General features: G+C 35.6%; 1 long non-coding RNA gene across 1 annotated transcript in view; it reads left to right on the top strand.

Moving 5' to 3' along the window:
* The window catches only part of LOC145672823 (uncharacterized), a 39,495-nt gene extending 20,045 nt beyond the window's left edge, over positions 1-19,450 (top strand). The window contains exon 3 of the long non-coding RNA XR_014128682.1: positions 19,051-19,450. This is a non-coding gene — a long non-coding RNA (uncharacterized LOC145672823). The remainder of the gene's footprint in view (positions 1-19,050) is intronic.
* The last annotated feature ends 629 nt before the right edge of the window (positions 19,451-20,079 follow it).

Below are 20,079 nucleotides of genomic sequence, written 5' to 3'. Positions count from 1 at the left end.
AAGACAGAGCTCTTCAAGTATAAACAGATACAGTTATTTTGAGACGAGACATAACTTTTGCGGCACCTTTTCAAGAGAAGACAGCCTCAAATCTAGTCTCGTGCGCATCTCTGGGTCTGATCGTGACTTATCAAAACAAATGTTAATGAGCAATAACAAAATATAAATACAATATAGGTAGCCTAAAAACATTTTTATTTTCATTCTTGAGATCTTAATGTAATGTATTGTTATTGATCTTAGTATTTTATAAAGTATTCTTAAGCTTAAGGTAATGTATAGTTATATTTGGAATTCAGTTAACATATTTTTTCTCAAATTGCTTTATGTACAAATAGATTTCTTTTTATTCTTGAGTGCTTAAATAGAAGTATAGTTATTAAACTCAGTATTTTATATCGTACACTTAGGGTTAAAGTGATATATAATTAACTTTTGAATTCAGTTAACAGTTTTCTTTCTGGAATTGCTTTAACGAAGTATGTAAAAAAAAAAAAATTATTTTTTTTTCTTGAGTGCTAAAAGTGATGTACAGTTATTAAGCTTAGTACTTTACACTCTACTCTTAACCTTAAACTGATAGACAGTTAATTTTTGAATAAAGTATGCCAATTTATGTGAGTGACGAACACTGGTACGAAACCCTGACTACCACTGGAACATTTCGATTTTGAGATCACGACTACTCGTGCAATATAAGGGATTTATAAATATATTGTATTTCCTTCAACGGTTATTCGATTTTGAATTCTAACTAGATGGACACATATGGAAAGAATCAATGTGTCTTTCCAACTATGGTACAGCTCCGAAAGATTCACGATGCTCACAGAAGAGACAAAAGAGTAAGCTTTCAAACTTAAAGTGACGACCACAGGTGCTTTTATCTTACGTGGCGGGGGAGTTCAAGAGAGCACCAGAGTAGCTGAGGGAAATTGTAGGGGGCTAATCTTAAGGGACAAGTCAGATGAGCTAGGGCCGGCCTTGTAGAAGAAACTTTAGTAACCTGTATAGTTGAGTTAATTAAGGGAGTCTTTTAGATAAGTTGCAAATTAATAACGATTGCGCAGGTAGATTACGTAGAAATTAGGTACCAATGTTATTAACCGTAGTTCACCTTCTAATTTAGACTGCGTTGTAGGCTGGGGGAGGCCCTCAAATAATCTTCTGGTAAGGTGTTGGAGCTTATTTGTTTGGTGGGTTAGGTGAGTTTAGGTGAATGAGCCTTATTCTAAAGGTATATCTCTATTTTAAGAAATTTTAGGTAGCAAACTGTTTTTAAAGAGATTTGCTTGGATTTAGATATTTTTCATTAAGTATGTAAATTCATTTTGTGATTTCAGTAGCTCACATATAGGTTTCCCATCACTGCCGTATAGCGTATATAGATAGGATATTTTAAACCATGTTATATCTCTGCAATAGATGGACATTATTAAGAGAAGAGGAACACAATCTACATACACTTACAATCGTTCATGTGGAGGTCATTAGTGAAAAGGAGACAAATCAACCTAAAGTAAGATGGATATAGAGGGTCGCTAGTATGGTCAATGAAAGAATTGGTGTCTCAATTAGTTGTAGGAAATTTATATAAAGAAATCACAAAAGTTATTGTGGAAGAGGGTATTTGAATCAAAACAACATTGGGACAATAAGAAGAATCGGTTTCTCAGTCTGTTGAGGGAAGTGACAGTGTGAAGGAAGTGCAAGAACAAAGGAAGTTGAGTATATATCAAACAGGATAATTTTGGTTTATAGACTGAAATGTTCAATAGGTTCTAATAGCCATCAAATAGTGAGGTAAGCCGTATATATTGCATCTGAAAATTAGATACTTGCAGAACGACGGGAACGTGAGGATTCTTTAAGAACAACGTAAAGCACTGTAACTGAGACAGAAAACCGTTTCTCACACTCGAAGGTTTGAGAATGAACTAAATCAGATTATAACGCTGTAAAAAGAGGACACAACCGCTACGAATCCTAAAAAAAGATACTGAATAAAATTTAAGTTCCAATTACAAATTATATTCAGATGATGAAATAGAATTGGAAAAAAATTTGGAGAATCAGAAGATATCTCACAGTTGAAAAGAAGACAGAACATGGCGACAGTAGAGTAGCAGTTCGTTGTCAAGAACATTTGTACAATACCTTATGTCTTCCATTGAGTTTCAACTTGACAGTGAGATGTCCTCGTATTTCAGATGCCTTGGATTAGTGTTCAAGGTGTTGGCATCTTGTAAATTCTTCTGTGTGCTTCTTGGTTGCGATATTTGCTAAGGTTGAGTTTGTGGTATTGCAGGATGGTGTATTAGCAATGGAGGTTTTGGAAAATCAAAATTTGAAGATATTCATGTACTTTCCGGATTTTGTGACAATTGGAACTCTAATAATCACCATTTCTTCCTTGTTCTGGAATACCTGGAGGTATCACAGATAAGATTTGGTTGCGTGCTGTCAAGTGGGATATGAACACATAAGGAGAAGGCGAATACACATTTAATAAATGTACCGGCGAGTATTTTGCGTGAATTTGAATCTGGGGGGATAGGATAAAGAGTTCGGAAGAATTGGATTACTTTTATATCCGATGATGCAATGCTTTGTGCAAAGCTTAGCTGGAAGTAGAGCTCTGTCATGCAATTCTTAATGGAATTGACAATGAGATAACGCGCGTTAAAAGAAGAAAGGTACCAGATGGAGATACACTAGAAAAGAACCAGAAAAATTCTAGCATAACAAATATCCTATACAAAATAACTCCGATATGAATTGGTTCTCGAGAAGTAGAAAAATACCAAGATTATGCTGTACAAGAAATGATACAATTATAGTACGCACTTATAAAGCTATAAATTATAGTTCTGAAATTTATAAAATCTTTACGGAAATACTCATTTATCAATTAGATAAAGTTAAACATCGCAAAAAACTACAATTAGAAGTTATTACAATATAGCAAAACATTTGAAGTGGTAAAGGAACTAACAGAAAGGTCGAACAAGTATTCTTATGTCCTGCGTTTCTTGACAATAGAAAAGCTTTTGATTCGTTGAAAACATCTGTAATTATTCACGCTCCTACATCAAGATGGGTCAAATAACTTATGTAAAAGTTATTTGACAATATCTGTAAACATGCCAATGTACATGTCCAACTGTTAGGCTATCTGAAGACCATGAGAATATAGGAGGAGGTAGGACAGAATGATAATATTTCTCCCCAGTTTCCACAAACGAACTTGATTAGGTGTTTGATCTCTCATTTGGAATAATAAAGAAATAAATATAAATATTGCGTCCGTCTTTTTCTAGTGTATTATATACTGCGATAACACACATTTGTAAAGAACAATAAACGGGAAGGATATAGCCTATAACGAATTGATTTTTTTCCTTTTTTGAACTTCGGGAATGACACAGTGATTTCAATGGGAATTTCGTGTTTATAATTTGTGTACCTTTATAATCTAGTGGTAATTAGGATACAATTAAACTTAATTTTGTATTACAATTCTAAATTTAGAGTCGTACTTTTAAATCAGTCATGTTTCTCTTAGTTCTAAAATAACGAAAAATAATTAAAAAAAAAACTTTTATAAAACAACAACACTACCTTTAGTTAACATACACTTTAATAGGATGTAAATTTGTCCAGTTACATTGGAAAGGCTTGTATCAGAGTAGAAACATTTCGTAATTAACCAGAAAACCATAATAATCCTTTTTAATTGGCAAGTACTGCAATTAATTAGACTAATTATTTACAGTAAAGAAACAGGAATAATGGGCCATTCCATTAATTTTAGCAGAGCAATGTGAAAATGAGGAAAGAGATGAATATGTACACACAGACATATACATATAAATATAGGTTAGAAGGAACAGAATTCATTTGCAGATACCATGGAAACGACTCATTTAAATTATATATAATGAATGCTTGTAACGAGTACTTTCTAAAGTACTTAAAACTCCTATGTTTGAAGTTACCTCCACGTTCTTTACCGAACTTCTTTCACATCCCGACAAACCAGGAAAGCAGTTTCAGATTTTTAAATTATCGCATTATTTCAGCTACATAAACCAGCGATTTATATCATCTCATGGTTGAACTAAGAATATCGATGCACAGAGTGGCCACGAAGTCCCGTTACCCCTGAAAATAGGTAACATAAATCACTAACGTAGGTAAATAATTACACAGAAAGAACTGAATGACATGAACAACAATGCTCTTGAGAAGTTTTATTGATATAAGGAACATTAAGGTCCCTCAATAGGCATTCACGCATCTGGAGAATTTTGTTGTTAGACGAATGCGCCACGTAGTGGCACTTCGTGTAACTCACACAAATACAGCAAATACAGTAAGGGTGCAGGTCAAAACTCATCCGGCCTTACCCCCTGGAGTCACATATCTTGTCCCTGTGCAGAGAATGGTGGTAAAACAAAAATTCTTGTCCATTGTAAACCCTCTGTTCGATGTGTAGCCTCTCTGTCTGGTAAACATCGTTCTCTTGCGATGATTTACATTACAAATTAGATGTTATTGGCTCTATATGTAACACGGGTCATAGGAAAACTTTCAATGCATATAGACTTATTCAATATAAAAACTAATAGCAAAACGGTCATCTTTCCACGTAAATCATATTACACAGAGTTATACCTACGTATACGCACAATTCTTATGTGGAAATGACTAGAGTAGCAAAGGACCGAAGCACATGAAAGGCTCCAGCCAGTGGCGTAGACAGAAAAGTCGTCAAGGGGAGATTCACAAAGCATTGCTGGAACGCAATTCTTGTATTCATATGAAATAACCAATAGTTTATACTTTTACTACAGATAAGCTTTCCATTTTATTCTCGTATGAGTCTCCTTCTTCCCACCTATGTTAACTACATAAAATACATTACCCAAAGTTTGTATTATTATTATTATTATTATTATTATTATTATTATTATTATTATTATTATTATTATTATTATTATTATTATTATTACTATTATTCAAGAAAGCGTTGTATGTAATGTCAACCTCCAAATTATCCTTACGTACCTTATTCAAAATAGTAGTACCAGCTGCCAACTCGTAAACTTACCACTGGCGTATTAGAAGGCTATCGGGCTCCAGTCCCCTCTCCGGCCCGAAAATCGTTAAAATTTCCTGACAACCATAAGGAAAAAATAAAGTGCTTATTGACATATTGTGCATAGCCCTATGTCTCCTAAACAAAATCCTAAATATGTCACTGAAACTTACTCAATATTTCTGATAAAATATGCTATTGTATAAATTATACTCTTTTACATTATGAGTTTAATATTTCGACTTTTTTCGTTACATCTCTCTTCTAAAATTCACAACGACGCATTTTGAGTCATAATTGCAACCTGTATGTACAAAATTTAACAAAAGTAACAGATAAACTTATCCGCAATGAAAATAAATTAAAATACAATAAAACGCTGTTCATTTGGCTATATAAACTCTTCTATGTGATGGGAAAATCATTAGTAAAGTAACTGTGGCAATAACAATTTCGTACCATCAGTGTTCTAGAACTAAGCAGATCATAGCGTCTTATCGATACCAAGAAAATTAATATGAGATCCAAGTATACCTAAAGTTGTTCTTTTCTCAAAGATCATGAACCTTAGAATACTCTTTTTCTTTCTTTCCTTTTGTTTTCAAAACGTGACATTTCTAGTAACCAGAAGGAAAAGTACAATCCCAACGTTAGATTTTGTTGTACAAAAATCTTTGGAATAGATCGATCGATTCAAATGCTAGTTCCATCTTGATTTCTCTAAGCGAGGAAAATTACCCAAATTGGTCTAGAATAAAATCTTGCGGTGGCGATGAAGTTCTACTTATTGTCGTGCCGTGGAAAATTAGCACCCGGAACGAGAGTATACGACGGTGCCCCCGTACATATGAGTGAGGTCGACAGTAGGGATGGCCACAAAGTTCCGGTTCCGGTGGAACCGATTCCACGAGGAACCGGTTCTCGGATATCCGATTTTAGAAGACCCGTAAAGGAGGCACAAAGTTCACCTTCAAAAAATGCAAAGAGGACCATGCGCTTGTGCCCTCCCTGCCCAGACCCGCTTGTGCCCCCAGAAAAAAAATGGTCCACCAGTGGGTGTTTAGCCAAATGAGTTGGCCAGTTTGCCTGTTTAGCCAATGAGTTTGCCAGTTACCCAGTTTATTTAGCCAAATGTGACAAGCAGCCGCCGCCTGGGCGCCTGTCTGTCGCTTCCGCCATTTCATCTAGCACACTGTTCACAGCCTGCCAGCAGCTCGGGTTTTGCGTACGGATGGTCACAAAGATTCGGTTCCAGCGAAACCGGTTTCGATTCTTAGAGATCCGGTTTTCAGAACCGGTTCCGGAACCGATTTAAGGCCTGGGTCCGTAAACCCGGCTCCAGAACCGGATTTGGGAACCGGTTCCAGACCTGGATCCGAAGAACCGTATCTTTTAGAACCGGATCTGTTCAGACCCGGCAACCGGTTCCACCAGGAACCGGTTCTGGCCATCCCAAGTCGACAGACCAGTCGTGAAGCGCCATGTTTGCCGGGAAGCGTAAGAAAAATTTCAAAAATAAACCCTGCTTTTCATTGGTTTTGAGCACTCTTTATTATTTTTTTCTTCCATTTTATATATGTGCACGCGATGCGGACGGGTAGTTCACAGTCTCTGTCCTTGGTTAGCTGCCAGTCCTGATGGGCTTATAAACGACGATGGATTGTTGGAAGTGAAGTGTCCAAGTTCAGCTCGTGATTATACTCCAACAGAAGCGGCTACAAAATTGAATAAGTTTTACTTACACATAGACTCTCTCACAAAGGAGCTAAAACTGGAAAGTAACCATAATTATTACTATCAAATTCAGGGACAGTTACGAGTGACAGGTAGACAGTGGCAAGGGCGCCGGTTTCTCTGTAATTTTTTTGGGGGGGGGCATTCAGATGCAGAAGGTATTTTTTCTATATATGAAGATTTTAATACAAATTGCACTCATATTGTACCAAATATTGTATATTTTACAAATACAATAGGGGGCCACATGAGCTTTGGGAGCCCGGGCCCCCTCGGCACCCTAGGATCGGCGCCTTTGGACAGTACTGCGACTTTGCTGTTTGGACACCAAAGGGACTATCAATTGAATGTATCCGAAGAGATTATCATTTTTTGAATAAAGTGTTTCCAAAATTACAAACATTTTATATGTGTTATATTTCACCAGAGTTGCTGGATCCTCGAGTAAGATGAAGTCAGAAGATACAATTTCGTGATAGGAGGGATAATCTGAATTCGTAAAAGGAAACGTTGTAGGAGTACCAAATACACCCATGTAACTATGGGAAACTCATGCATTCTGCTGTGCATTTCTTCATTTTTCTTTCTTTCTTTCTTTTTTTTTTTTGTTTTTGTTTTACAAATTATAGTATACCCGTCTGCCTCAAATAAGATTTTAAAAGGTGAAAAATAAACAACATAAAACTTTACAATTCTTTAAAAGTTATATCTAAATTTTCCACCATGAAACAGTTTACATTAAAAAAAAAACTGGTAGACATATTTAATTTAATATTATTTGAATATCAGATGTAGAAACGTAAGAAGTACTGTAAAATGGTAAGATTTTTGAACAATATTTTTGTTTGAGAAACAAGTGAGTTTTCTTTGAAAGTACAAGTAGAACTACAATAAGTAGCTTCCAAACTATGGGAATTCAATAATAAAACTGGAAGTAGTACATCTATAACTTTTGTTTTCAATAGAATGATCCTCGTGTTCTCGTTTGGCAGAATCTTGTTTGGCAGATAGGGATTCCAACTGGTTTTCAACGTTCAGTGTTGCTATGTTTCGAAGAACAGAAAATACGCAATGAGTGTACATTCCAATTTTGCAGAATGAGAGATGTGGGTTTTTCGAAAATCTGTACTGCACCTGAAGCACTCCGATATCTTTATTATACGCTGAGAAACGCCGATACTTGTAATACATGTTGAGAAATTGATCCTTCGTTTGGAAATTGATTCCATGGAAACAAACGTTTTGAGTGAAAGATTTTTGTTCATTGATGACAGACAAAGGCAAACGCTATTCCGAGTCTCACCTCTTTCTTAGATTTACATTCGATTTGTTTTTCTTTCACGCGAAAGAGGAGGAAATTGAGGTGAATTACTCGTGAACATTTAGCTGCTAAGACACTTCTTCAGAACGGGGATGGGTAAACTTGGCACCGCTGTACACTGATTCTGCAAAACACCAAGTAACCAGAGTGATAAGATAAAGGATAGAACCTGTTCCTCCGACTCTGCATCCAAATCAAATTGCAATTACTTACCCGCTATCTTGCTCTTCCGGTTTGAGTAAAAGAATATGCGTGAAAGTCGAATAAACTATTGGGACATGGAATCTTTTCCCAAACAATGCTTTTAGCTTTTTTTTTACCGTTTCTGTTCTATAGCGATGAAATTGGGGACCGTAAATGACAATTTCTAAAACTTCTTGTTGAATAGAGTTTAACTTAGAAGAACCTATTCTCTGAGATATCGTGTTCAGCGCTCTCAATAATGGAGTGCTCACAACAATGGAGTGCTCACAACAATGGAAATAATTAGGAAATCAAAATTTTGCACGGATAATACACTAGATATTGTACTAGTACATACGTCTGCGTGATTTGAGATCCATTTGTGAATTACTGATTGAGATATCGTGTTCCGCGTTCTCAACAATGAATGGTTGTAACAATGGAAGAAATGACTAAGTCGAAATTTTGCACGCATTATGCACTAGATAATGTTGAGGTACGACAATGTTTTAAGTTTGGTTTCATTATTGCTTTAAATAAAGTAGTTATTGCGTTTCAATCTTTTTTTAATTTTCTAATATATTTCTATTGGCCGAGGGGTGCGCCATCTAATGGCTCAGCTTCAAACTACTTAGAGGTATTGATAAACCTTAAGTTTCCAAGGATCGGTCTGTCGATCGTCATTCTCATAACAAAGATCCGTTCTATGTTTGTGTTCGATAATTCTTCCACACGGGTAGGTCGATATGGATGCAGACCTAAGTCTTGTTTCATGTGCTGCTGGATAGTCGACCGGGGGTAGGTATACCCAGTTCCAAGGATCGCTTACGCGTCGAGTTCTGCGGCGACCCCTCCACGGACGTCGCGACGAAACGACATGTTTTTGCTCGTGTGGACGATCTGTCACATCTTTCCTTATCCTTCACAGTTCCTGTGGCGAATAGTTTCTTTTCAGATTGTAAAAATGTTTGTTTCGGGGGAGGATGTCGTTGAAACCTTGTCCGAAAGTCTGCACGCACTTCTGCTAGTGTCTTAACTGTGTGGTTTCTCTCATGCACTCAGGACTTGCGATAACACGTTCTTCAATACTGTAACTTGAAGTATCAGGCATCGTTCACACAATCTAAAACAATGGAATACCTCAGATTAACATTTGTAAAGAGGTAACGGATAAACTTACATTAGCATTTATCAAGGGGTAACGGGAATTTGTTAGCACTCTGTATATATTATGGTGGTGTTTCTGATGATTGAAAGCTGTAATAAAGAAAAATATGAACAAAAATATCTACAAGAATGTTCAAGAATATTACATGTCTATCTTTCGGGATAAATACACCTGAGACTATCCTCAACCTAGTAGTTATACACTTTATCAAATCTTGGTACTTGTAGGCTGTAAGTTTTGCGCCCTTGGTTAAGCAACAATACGAAACTTTCAATTATCGTATCTATCTTTAGCTATAATGTATAGGACTATCGTATTTCACGTTTTCGCTCCGTCTGTAAATGTCATTTATTAACAGAACATATTATATCAATTTATCACTTCTACAGGGAGTGAGAGGGGTTTTTGCTGATCTTGTGGTTTTACCCAGTGTGTCACACGAAAATATTTTGATTTTGCTGTAAGAACTTTCGAACGTAAAAATTGCTGTTATTTGTTTATGCGATGTGTTCCTCTTCCCTTCTTGAACTTATGACTATAATTTTCAACAGAGGCTTCATAGTGTTATTTGCTGTTCTCATTAGTGGCTTGAAATATGGCTTCTGTCTTCTAATTGGGTGATTGTTTTATTGTTTTCTGATGTTGAAGTTGCTATGTGCTTATGGTGAGTATTTCAATACGCAAAACATACATTTAATTGCCCAAACAAAGGGAAAGTGGATTAGAGACAATACTATGGACCAAAGACGAAATACTATATGAAATAGCAGAGCCGAAACCAACAAATAAAGAAATGAACAGGTTAAACATTAAAGAGTTTTAGAAGTTGCATAAAAATAACTTCTATAAACACCACTTCAGTGAAGAGAACAAAACCATCACAGCTAACTCCATCACTCTACTATAAGGAATGACGGTTATTACAATCAAAATAATTATCAAGTACAGAGCACAATAAATCACTACTACAAGAATTACTTGCAAGGATATATCTAATTTGAGACTAATACAAGTTTTCTTCAAGGATTACAACCTATTACTATCAAGATCTCTTTAACCACAAAAGTAAGACCTTTTCATACAGACACAAGGAACTTTCTAAGAATAAAACACCGTTTTTACCAAAAGAATGAAGCATTTTGTGACCATCAACTACATTAAAACAAACACAAACATTGAAGCACTCTACAGCTATAAGATCACAAACAATACAATACAGACACAATCCAGGTTTACGACTCCTCGCTTATAAACACGCATACAACATAAAACGCAATGGTCAAAATAGCTTTAAGGCTAGAAGTTCTTTCCACTCATACTCTGAAAGCGATAAACTGACTAAAGACTAAACTAGACTACGCTTAGTTTATACCTCGTTGCTCTTTCTTTCTTAAAATAGTTTGTTTACAGTAAATTGTATCTGTTTTCTTTTCATTTTATCGTAGTTTCTGATTAGAAAGTAGTGCATCGTATGGTTTAAAGTTCTGATTATGTATGATATTATGTCTTTATGAAGCATCTATATATCTCATAGGAAGACTGTGGCAGTGAAAACAGACGAGATCCAGGTGACCGTTTTCTGATAGTGGTTTGTATTTCTTCCTGTCTAGCTATCCTGATGGTTTGTACTTCTTTAATTGTGAAATCTATTTTATTAAGTTCTTTGGGTGAACATGCATCTTCATTCCTCTTTTCTTGTTCTGTGTCTTTGGGCTTGCTTCTTGTTTTGTATTCACAGAAGTTGTAGGAATCTCTTCGGTGTTCATATCTTCCGAACCCTCGCTTTTAAAACAGAAATAGTAAATAACAAATAGTATCTCAACCTACAACATATGTAATTGTAGAGCATAACTAACTAACTCTACGGTCTATGGAACCCGAAGGTTCAATGCCGCGTTCGCAAAAGCTCTCCACTGACTTCTATCCTTAGTCAACTGGATGCAGTTTCTACTTTGTATTCCAATCTCTGCAAGATCCATCTTAATGTTGTCCTCCCATATGCACCTAGGTCTTCCTAATGGTCGCTTTCCGATTGATTTTCCAGTCAAGACTTTGAAAGCATTTCTACTTTCTTCCATCCTAGTTACATGACCTGCCCATCTAAGCCTCCTAGACTTGATGATCCAAACAATATTTGGTAAACATTAATAATAATAATTTGTAAATTTGTAAGGTATCTCCTGGTTCGTATTTAGTAATCTTCAAAATAATTCAAACGTTTTAACACTTTCTTAGCTGGTTTTTAATACTTAACCATGAGAAGCGTACATAATCAACTTTCTGCATATACAACAAGATGTCTACACCTTTATACACACACTTATTTTCTCAACAAGATGTCTATGTACATGTACATTTATTTACGACGTTGCTATAGTAACAACTCTCTCTTTAGTTAACGATTACAAAATAAATCTCGAAATCTCTATGTGTTTTTCTTTTCTTTATACATAATACTGCTCAAATAATTCGCCTCTGATCCCTTTTTATAAACTGGCACAGATTGCTAATATTATATACAACGTTATCGTTGTAAATTATGTAGTTCCTCGTTGCTATGAAGTTTCCGCCATTCTCCATTTCCGTTTCATTTGGGTCCGAATATTCGTCTCAGGATCTTGTTCTCAAACACTTTCAGTCTATGTTCTTCCCTTAGAGTAAGCGACCATGTTTCGCAACCATATAGAACTACAAGCATGATTATCGTTTTGTATATTTTAAGCTTTAAATTCCTCGACAGAATTTGCCACGACAAGAGATTTTGAACTGAATAATAACACGAATTCCCCGCTTTTAGTCAACATTTAATTTCTTCGTAAATATTATTTTCGTCTGTTAATATTGATCCTAGATATTTGAAAGTATCCACTTTATGAAAAGTATTTAATATTTTAGCGCGTCCATAATTTTCCGTATTACGGTCCCGACGCATTTCCATGTATTTAGTTTTCTCCGCATTTACTTCTAAACCCATGTCCCTGCAAGCGTTTACTAAGATCTCTGCCTTTTTTTTATTGCTCTCCTGTCATCCTCTATTAAATTTACATCATCAGCATATGCCATAACCTGGAGAATACCGTTCAGCTCTGGGCCCTGGTCGCTATCTTTGATTTTCCTTATAGCGTATTCCAGAACAAAGTTGGACAATAATGGCGACAACGCATTTCCCTTTTCAGGCCATTTTCGACGTGAAAGCTCGTGGACAAAATTTTTCCTATCCGGACTTTACTTTGGGATTCATTTAAACATATCTTAATTAGTCTAATTAGCTTTCTCGGTATTCCAAGTACTTTAAGAACGTTGTATAACATTTCTGTCCTAACCGAGTCCTACGCCTTTCTAAAATCAATAAATAGTTGATGTACCGGGGTATTGTATTCCCACTTCTTTTCGAGTATTTGGCGAATGGTAAATAATTGGTCGATAGTTGATCGATTTGTCTAAATTCGCACTGATAATTTCCAATAATTTCATCTGCGTATGGGGTCAATCTTGCTAATAAAATATTTGAAAAGATTTTATAGGATGTTGACAGAAGAGAAATGCCTCGATAATTCAAAGTCAGTTTTGTCGCCTTTCTTGTGAATTGGAACAATGACTGATTCTTTCCACTCTTGTGGCAATTCTTCCTTGTTCCAGATAAGGAGAATGAGTTTGTGTTTTTCGCTCCCCAATTTTTCGGTTCCAGCTAAAATTAACTCAGACGGAATTTCGTCTACACCCAGAGATTTGTGTTTCTTTAACTTCTTTATAGCGGTTTCTACTTCTATTCGGTTGATTCTGGAATATACGGTTCTGCGGTGTGTATTTCCTTTTCTTCATGCACATTAGTTTTTGGCTGCGTGTTCAGCAAATCGTCAATGAAATCTTTCCATCTATTTAAGATGCTAGCTATCCTTATCAGTGAGAACTGTTCCGCCAGCTTTCTTTAATTTCTGGCAGCACGAGGTTGATAGCCTTTCTTAAATTCGTTGATCCCCTTATACATGTCCCGAATGTTTTTATTTTTGCTATTACGTGTATCTTCATGTTCCTTAATTTTAGCTTTGAAAAAATTGCGTTTCTTTGTTCTAAAAGTTTTGTCTGATGTCTACGAAATTGTGTGTAGTTATTTCATTCGGATTTTGTAGTCCATGTAATTTTGCCTGTTTTCTCTTCTCTGCTAGTTGTAAAGCGCTATCAATTAAAAGTTCATTAGTTAAGTTTTAGTTATTAGAGCTTAATATAATGCTCATTTGACTCAAGCCATGTATTTATTATTTCACTTTGACTGAAGCACAAATCCTAACGGAAAGGGGAAATTAGAGAAGAGTTCAAACTGTTTCCCTAAAATTAAGGAGATGAAACTCGGCATAGTATGTTCCAGGATAACTTTGGAAAGCCTGGAGCATTTTCAACCAAACTTGGTACACGTATGACTTATAAACTGGACACAACCTGTGAGGTAAGACACACCTAGGTGATAAAAAATAATCCATGCCGAAAAATTGTAATAATCTTAATCTTAGGAAGTACACAGCCAAAGTTGAACTGTAGAGAATTTAGATGCATACTTGTTAAAGGCGATGTTACGTATAACATATCATCATCTGTCTTTCTTTTCTCTTACCCTCTCTGTACAGTGTGGTCCGGAAGTGAGCTTACCCCCCTTTAGTTTCAACAGTATAATGTTAGTTATAGTAGAATGTCTGTATACAGTTACCTTGAAGTCTTAAGAGTCTTAAGAGTCATAAACATCGGTATGATCACCATCCATGTCATAACACAGCTGAAGTCTGCGCCAAGTTCTCGCAGATGTTTTGCAGTGATACTGCGGAGTCACGAGGGTGAAGGCGTGTTCCACAGCTGCTCGTAATTCCTGCGTTCTGTGATTTCGAGTGTTTCTTACTTGTTGCTTTATGAAACCCCAGAGAGCATTGTCTGGTGTCGTCAGATCGGGATTTCTTGGAGGACAGAGAAAAGGAGCTGGTGAAGATGCACAACTAATATTTGTTCAATGCTATATGGACTTTGATCACACACTGCAAAACACAGCAGAAAACAAATGAACATGGACAGCAATGTAGCCAGACAATACAAAGCAATGTTACTAGACAATGCCAAGCAATGTTACTAAACAAATGTGGGTAAAACTTAAAACTATCAGAAAACACCCACTTCCTGATCACGCTCTATGTATGTATATTCAGCATAGCTCTGGAACGCCTTCAACAAATTCAACTAAACTTGGCACATGCACATATAATTTATGAAAAAAATACTCTGTTTGTGAACACCCCTAGGGTAGGAATGGACAAGGAGTGACATTTATAAATAATCGAAAATGATCGATACTAGTGTCGATTACATAGTTTCCGGAGTCACTGAGGTGAATTGACACTAATGATACCTTCTAGTTCAAGTTAAATCTCGATCGGCATATGAAAAATATAATAATATATAAAAATTAAACTGATCAAATAATGAGAAAACGGTTATACAGTTTGAAATGAACTTTGGAACATAGCAGGTACTAAAAGCTTAACTTTTGTCATGCTATTTTGATGAAAAGGCTTGCCGTCCGTCGCAGGAGGCTCAAAAAGGAATGCCAGAAATATATTATCTTACAGATCTTTATAGTTACACTTTCATTGAAATGCATATCCGAAGAGAAACAAGGAGTTCTAATAAATTCCATAAAAATATACTCCCCGTGTAAAGAACGACTATTTCAACTAGTTTTATATATTTTACTGCATGCGTGCCCAGTAGGAGAAAGATATGAATCGAAACGAACATTTAAGAGGCATAACTGGGAACTTTTTTAAGTAAATTTATTTCCTAGGAAATGTGCATTTTATAGGGAAACGTTTCACTCCAAAATTACGTGTTTTGATATCTTCAGAATATTGAACTATCTTTCATTTTCATATTATGCGTTAACTTATGCCTTAGTCGTATTGAATGGTCTTAAAATTTTTGGAAGTTTGCATTTGATAAGAAAACACATAAGATACCAGAACATTCAAATATAGCAGTGCCAGTGTAAATCCTCAGTAAAAGAAATCGCAACGGCTTTATCAAGTTGAATATTAACATCAGTCAAGCTCTCTCAATTTCTGATGAATATTTAAAGATATGTGGTCTGGAGATGTCAGCATGGTACACGACAGCTATTCCGCTTACCAGCAGGGATTTATTTGTAGCCAGGGAAGCCTGGGAATTTCTCCCCTTCTAAGTTTTAGTTTCCCTGTCTCTAGGTTTAATTCTATCTTCCCAGCCTGGGAAGATATTTTCCACCTTTCTTAGGCTATACAATTTGTTTTAAAGTACAATAATTCAACTCCATATTTTAGTAACAATTCTTTACTTTTTTAGTATGTTTATTGTCGGGAGCTATGCTGGTCTTGTATATAGAATTGTTTCCCGAAGAAAAATCTTGCAGCTGATACCACTGATTATTATACTTCATCTGAGTAGCACAATAATAATAATAATAATAATAATAATAATAATAATAATAATAATAATAATAATAATAATAGAACATTTTCAGATATTAGTGAGCAATCAATGCAGCTGTGAATTGGTAGTTTCTTCGTTGACAAACACCTTAAAAAGAACATAAGGAAATGGATATATTTTAATAAAGGAAAAGCTCCTGACGATTAAAAGGCAAGTAATTCCGGTACACAAAGTAAGAAAGTAAGAGGCTTTTATTGTTAATTGTGAATGAAATTGTGTTAAAAAGACAACTGTGATATTTAGAACTGCCTATGCTATTGCGCAAAATCATCTCTCGTTTACCGTGCATCTCACTAAGTAAAGAAATAAATGCAATGAATCTCGAATAAGTTCTCTACTCTAATGTTATGTGTTCAAATATTATTGAATTTGTAGCTACAGAAATGAACGAAAAATGACTCAGTATCTTGCGAATTCCGATGAATCCTTCGTGCTAATGATGGACGAATCCTCCAATGTGTCTCATAAATCTTTTCTCATTGTGTATACCCGTACTGTAGTTAATCAGGTGTATAGCAATATATTTTAGGTTTATTTGAGTTATAGGTAACAATAGGCAGAGAGGTTTGTGATTCCATATTTAAAATATGTGAAAATATGAATCTTTCCAAACTGATATTACGGGGAATATTTGTAGCAGTTTGTATTGATGGCGCAAATAATATGCAAGGCGAAATAAATGGTGCTGTTTCTTTACTCCAGCGAGAATTAGACACCAACTTATTTTGTTTCACTGCATGAGTCATAAGCTGGAACTGGCTGAAGCTGAAGCTGTTCACAACGTTGTAAATACGATTTCAGATATGGTTCATTTTCAAAGCCTTGTAGAGTGATTGCACGGTGTTTACTTAATGTCCCCGAAAACAGGAGAGAAATCGAATTAATATCACGAGAACTAAGTATTCACTTCTATAATATTACTAAAGTTTTTGATGTACGGTGGTTAAGTTAGGCTCTTCATACCGTTCAGTAGAAGCATTGCGGAAGTCTTACCCTGTGCTAGTGGAACACTTTCGAGAAGCTTCTACAAGTTTGCAGAGAAGCTTTCAGCAGCGTGCAATATTTTCAGATCTGTACGTAGAACTCACTAAGTGGAACTTTGTTTATGCAATATACATGATCCGAGATGCACTGGAACCTCTACATATCCTTAGCCTGTTTCTACAAGAAAGGTCTTCATCCCTTGTACAGGTAATAAGCAAAATTAAAAAAAAAACTGTAAATGTTCTGGAAGCGTTGAAAGAAAAAGGAGCATGTCCATGGGGCATGTCCGCGGTGACTCAGTGGTAGAGCGTTCACCTCTGGTGCTTGGGGTCCCGGGTTCGATCCCAGTCCCCGCCAAGTGAACTTTGTGGTGGACAAACACCGTGCTCTGGGTTTTCTCAGGGTTCTCCCGTTTCCTCCCACTTTCTTCATTCCACCATTTCTCTCATCATCACCGTCTCCTTTAGTCTAACCGGCATAACCGTGGGACGTAAAACTCAAAGATTTCATTTCATTTTCACTTTTACTGTGATTGGTCGCCACATCACAGTTTCCAGAACGAAAGCAACTGAGCCATTTTTGGCTGTTGATTTTGGTAACGTATGTTGAAGAGGCTTGAAGCAGTTGAGTATTTATCAAAGAAAAAAAAGACTGTAAATTGGAGTGTAATTTTGCGAGAAATTTCCTCATCTTTATGATCCAGTACCTTACGTCTGATTACAAGAATTCCAAAAGTTCTTGCACATCAACTGGCTTCTACTACCAGATCTGCGACAGTAACATGATCCTCTGTGCAAAAGGTTTTCCGACTGACGATATTCCATTTGCTACCATTCAAAACGTTTATAATTCCATTTCAACTCGCATCAGAGCTCTTCTGAGGTGGAAGGTGAGTCAGCGACCTCAGAAGAACTCTGTATATGAATTAAGTAGTGAGATGCTAAAATCAGTGATTTTTCTTTCTGTTTCAGTAACCTATGATGTTTATCTTCGATCTCTCGTTGAAAAATTAATATCTTCCGTTGATTGTAAATGCAGGCCTGAGAAACCATATTACGTGCTGGTATTTAAAAAAATTGACAATGCATTATAAGATTAAATATATGCTGATATAAGATACCCATTACTAGCTTCCGAGAACTTTACTATGTGGTTTACTTCCTTCAATAGAACATTCTTGATCAGGTCCGTTCTTGAGTGGTTCACAGTATTATTGATGATTTCATATAGGACAGATCCCAGGGAGCTTATAAAGGCTTAAATGCAAATGTGCTACAGCAAAATCGAGAATGCTCAGAATTTAGCAAGAGAAAAAATTTAAGACATAAATCGGTCTAGTCTGAATACAGAATTGTCAACCTTGAAATATTAAAAAAAAAAAAAAAAGGTGAAATCTCAAATCTGACTACACAGTGTATTACAAATTGAATCCAGAGAGAACGAAAAGGTCAGCGAAAACTATTTTTATATAAGCATAAATAGTGCCGTATATATATATATATATATATATATATATATATATATATATATATATATATATATATATATATATCCTAATACAAATGAAGCTTATTTTCATGAGAATTTGACGTATTTATTACTTCATAGTTGAAATATACGAATACTCACTCTACATGTTACAGAGTTCTTTTCTAATTTCTCACAACCGCTTCTGAATGAAAAATCTAGTGAAAAGGGCATGAGAAAAGGTTTTGAAAATGAACAAATTTGTTCATTGCAAAAAAGAAAGAAAAAAGAGAAACTGACATTTCTCTCCAATAGAAAATTACAAAGCTTTTATTTAGAATATTTTTCTGCTGTTCTTGCGGTATACGTACATTGTGTAATTGTGTCTTTTACATTTACTTTCACAACCACTGAACTTCATTACCTAATGCTGCTCAACTGTGAGTGAATATTTACACACTCCGATGACAGCTCGCTATAGACATATTTCTAATTACTTCATCAAGTAGAAAACATCGAAACCAATTTCAAAAAGACTTCAATACACGCCCTGGTAACTAATGATGCTTTCGTTTAATTACTTTTCAGAGAAACAGCCAAAGGGAGGGAAGCCTGGAGTTTCTAATTTGCGTTCTCGGAGATCCCACTAGTTTAAGAAGGAAATGTTTCTTCTTCGTTTGCTTCGACTTTCTTCTTGTATTCGCCTTTGGAAAAACTTACTTTAAGAAAGAGTGAATTTAGAAAAAAAAAATGAGGTGAAACCTTTTGCATGATAACATGATGATATACCTGGTATATATCTATCGGTACGATCAAAGACATTGCATTTACATGGATCGTACATTATGTTTAAAGTAAACAGTCTTTAGTTTAATGATATGGCATTTTGAATGAACGTAACAGTTAACATATTTTCTACTGACCAAAATCAAATGTACATGCGGTCTCTGACATAGAATTTAACAAAGCAAGTTTTGTATGTCTTTGCACACATTTATCAATCCGTTCTTTGCTTAACTCAACTATTTATGCATATACTTTTGTTTCTGAAAATTATAATATTGAGAAGGGATACTGAGAATGCATCCAAATTTAAGAGATTCTCGATGATTGTTCTGTATTCAGCGTGTGCGAACGTAGTGTAGGGTAGTGCCAAAAGAAGGTAAACGAAACCAAAACCATGATGCGATATGAATAATTTATTATTTTTCCTGAAATGTTTAAGTGCTTTTTGCATGCGTAATGTTAAATTCATATGTCGGTCATATGGCGAAAGATATTGATGCTTATTTTTATAAAAGACAGGTACTTCAACAATTGAAAAACCCAGATGTTCATGCTCGCTTGCAATACTGTGGATATGTTTTAGCAAATGTGTTTTAAGATGCATATTATATGGAAATTTTTTTTCTGATAGAAGTTGTGTTCTCCTCAGTGATCACGTTAACAAACAATTCATGCGTCTTTTACGCTGGGAGAGACCCAATGAGTGCTCACGAAGACCACTCCATTCGACAAAAGTAATCATGTCGGCGAGGACTTAACGGACCCTATTTCATCAAAATTAAATACGGCAACGCAACAACAGTTACAGCTAATGGATATAAAAAAGGTCAT

This window comes from Thermobia domestica, chromosome 16, assembly GCF_964235325.1.
Source record: "Thermobia domestica chromosome 16, izTheDome1.hap1.1, whole genome shotgun sequence".
Lineage (NCBI taxonomy): Eukaryota > Metazoa > Arthropoda > Insecta > Zygentoma > Lepismatidae > Thermobia > Thermobia domestica.
Note: the sequence above shows the minus strand (reverse complement) of the source record. Positions and strands in the feature narration are given on the sequence as shown.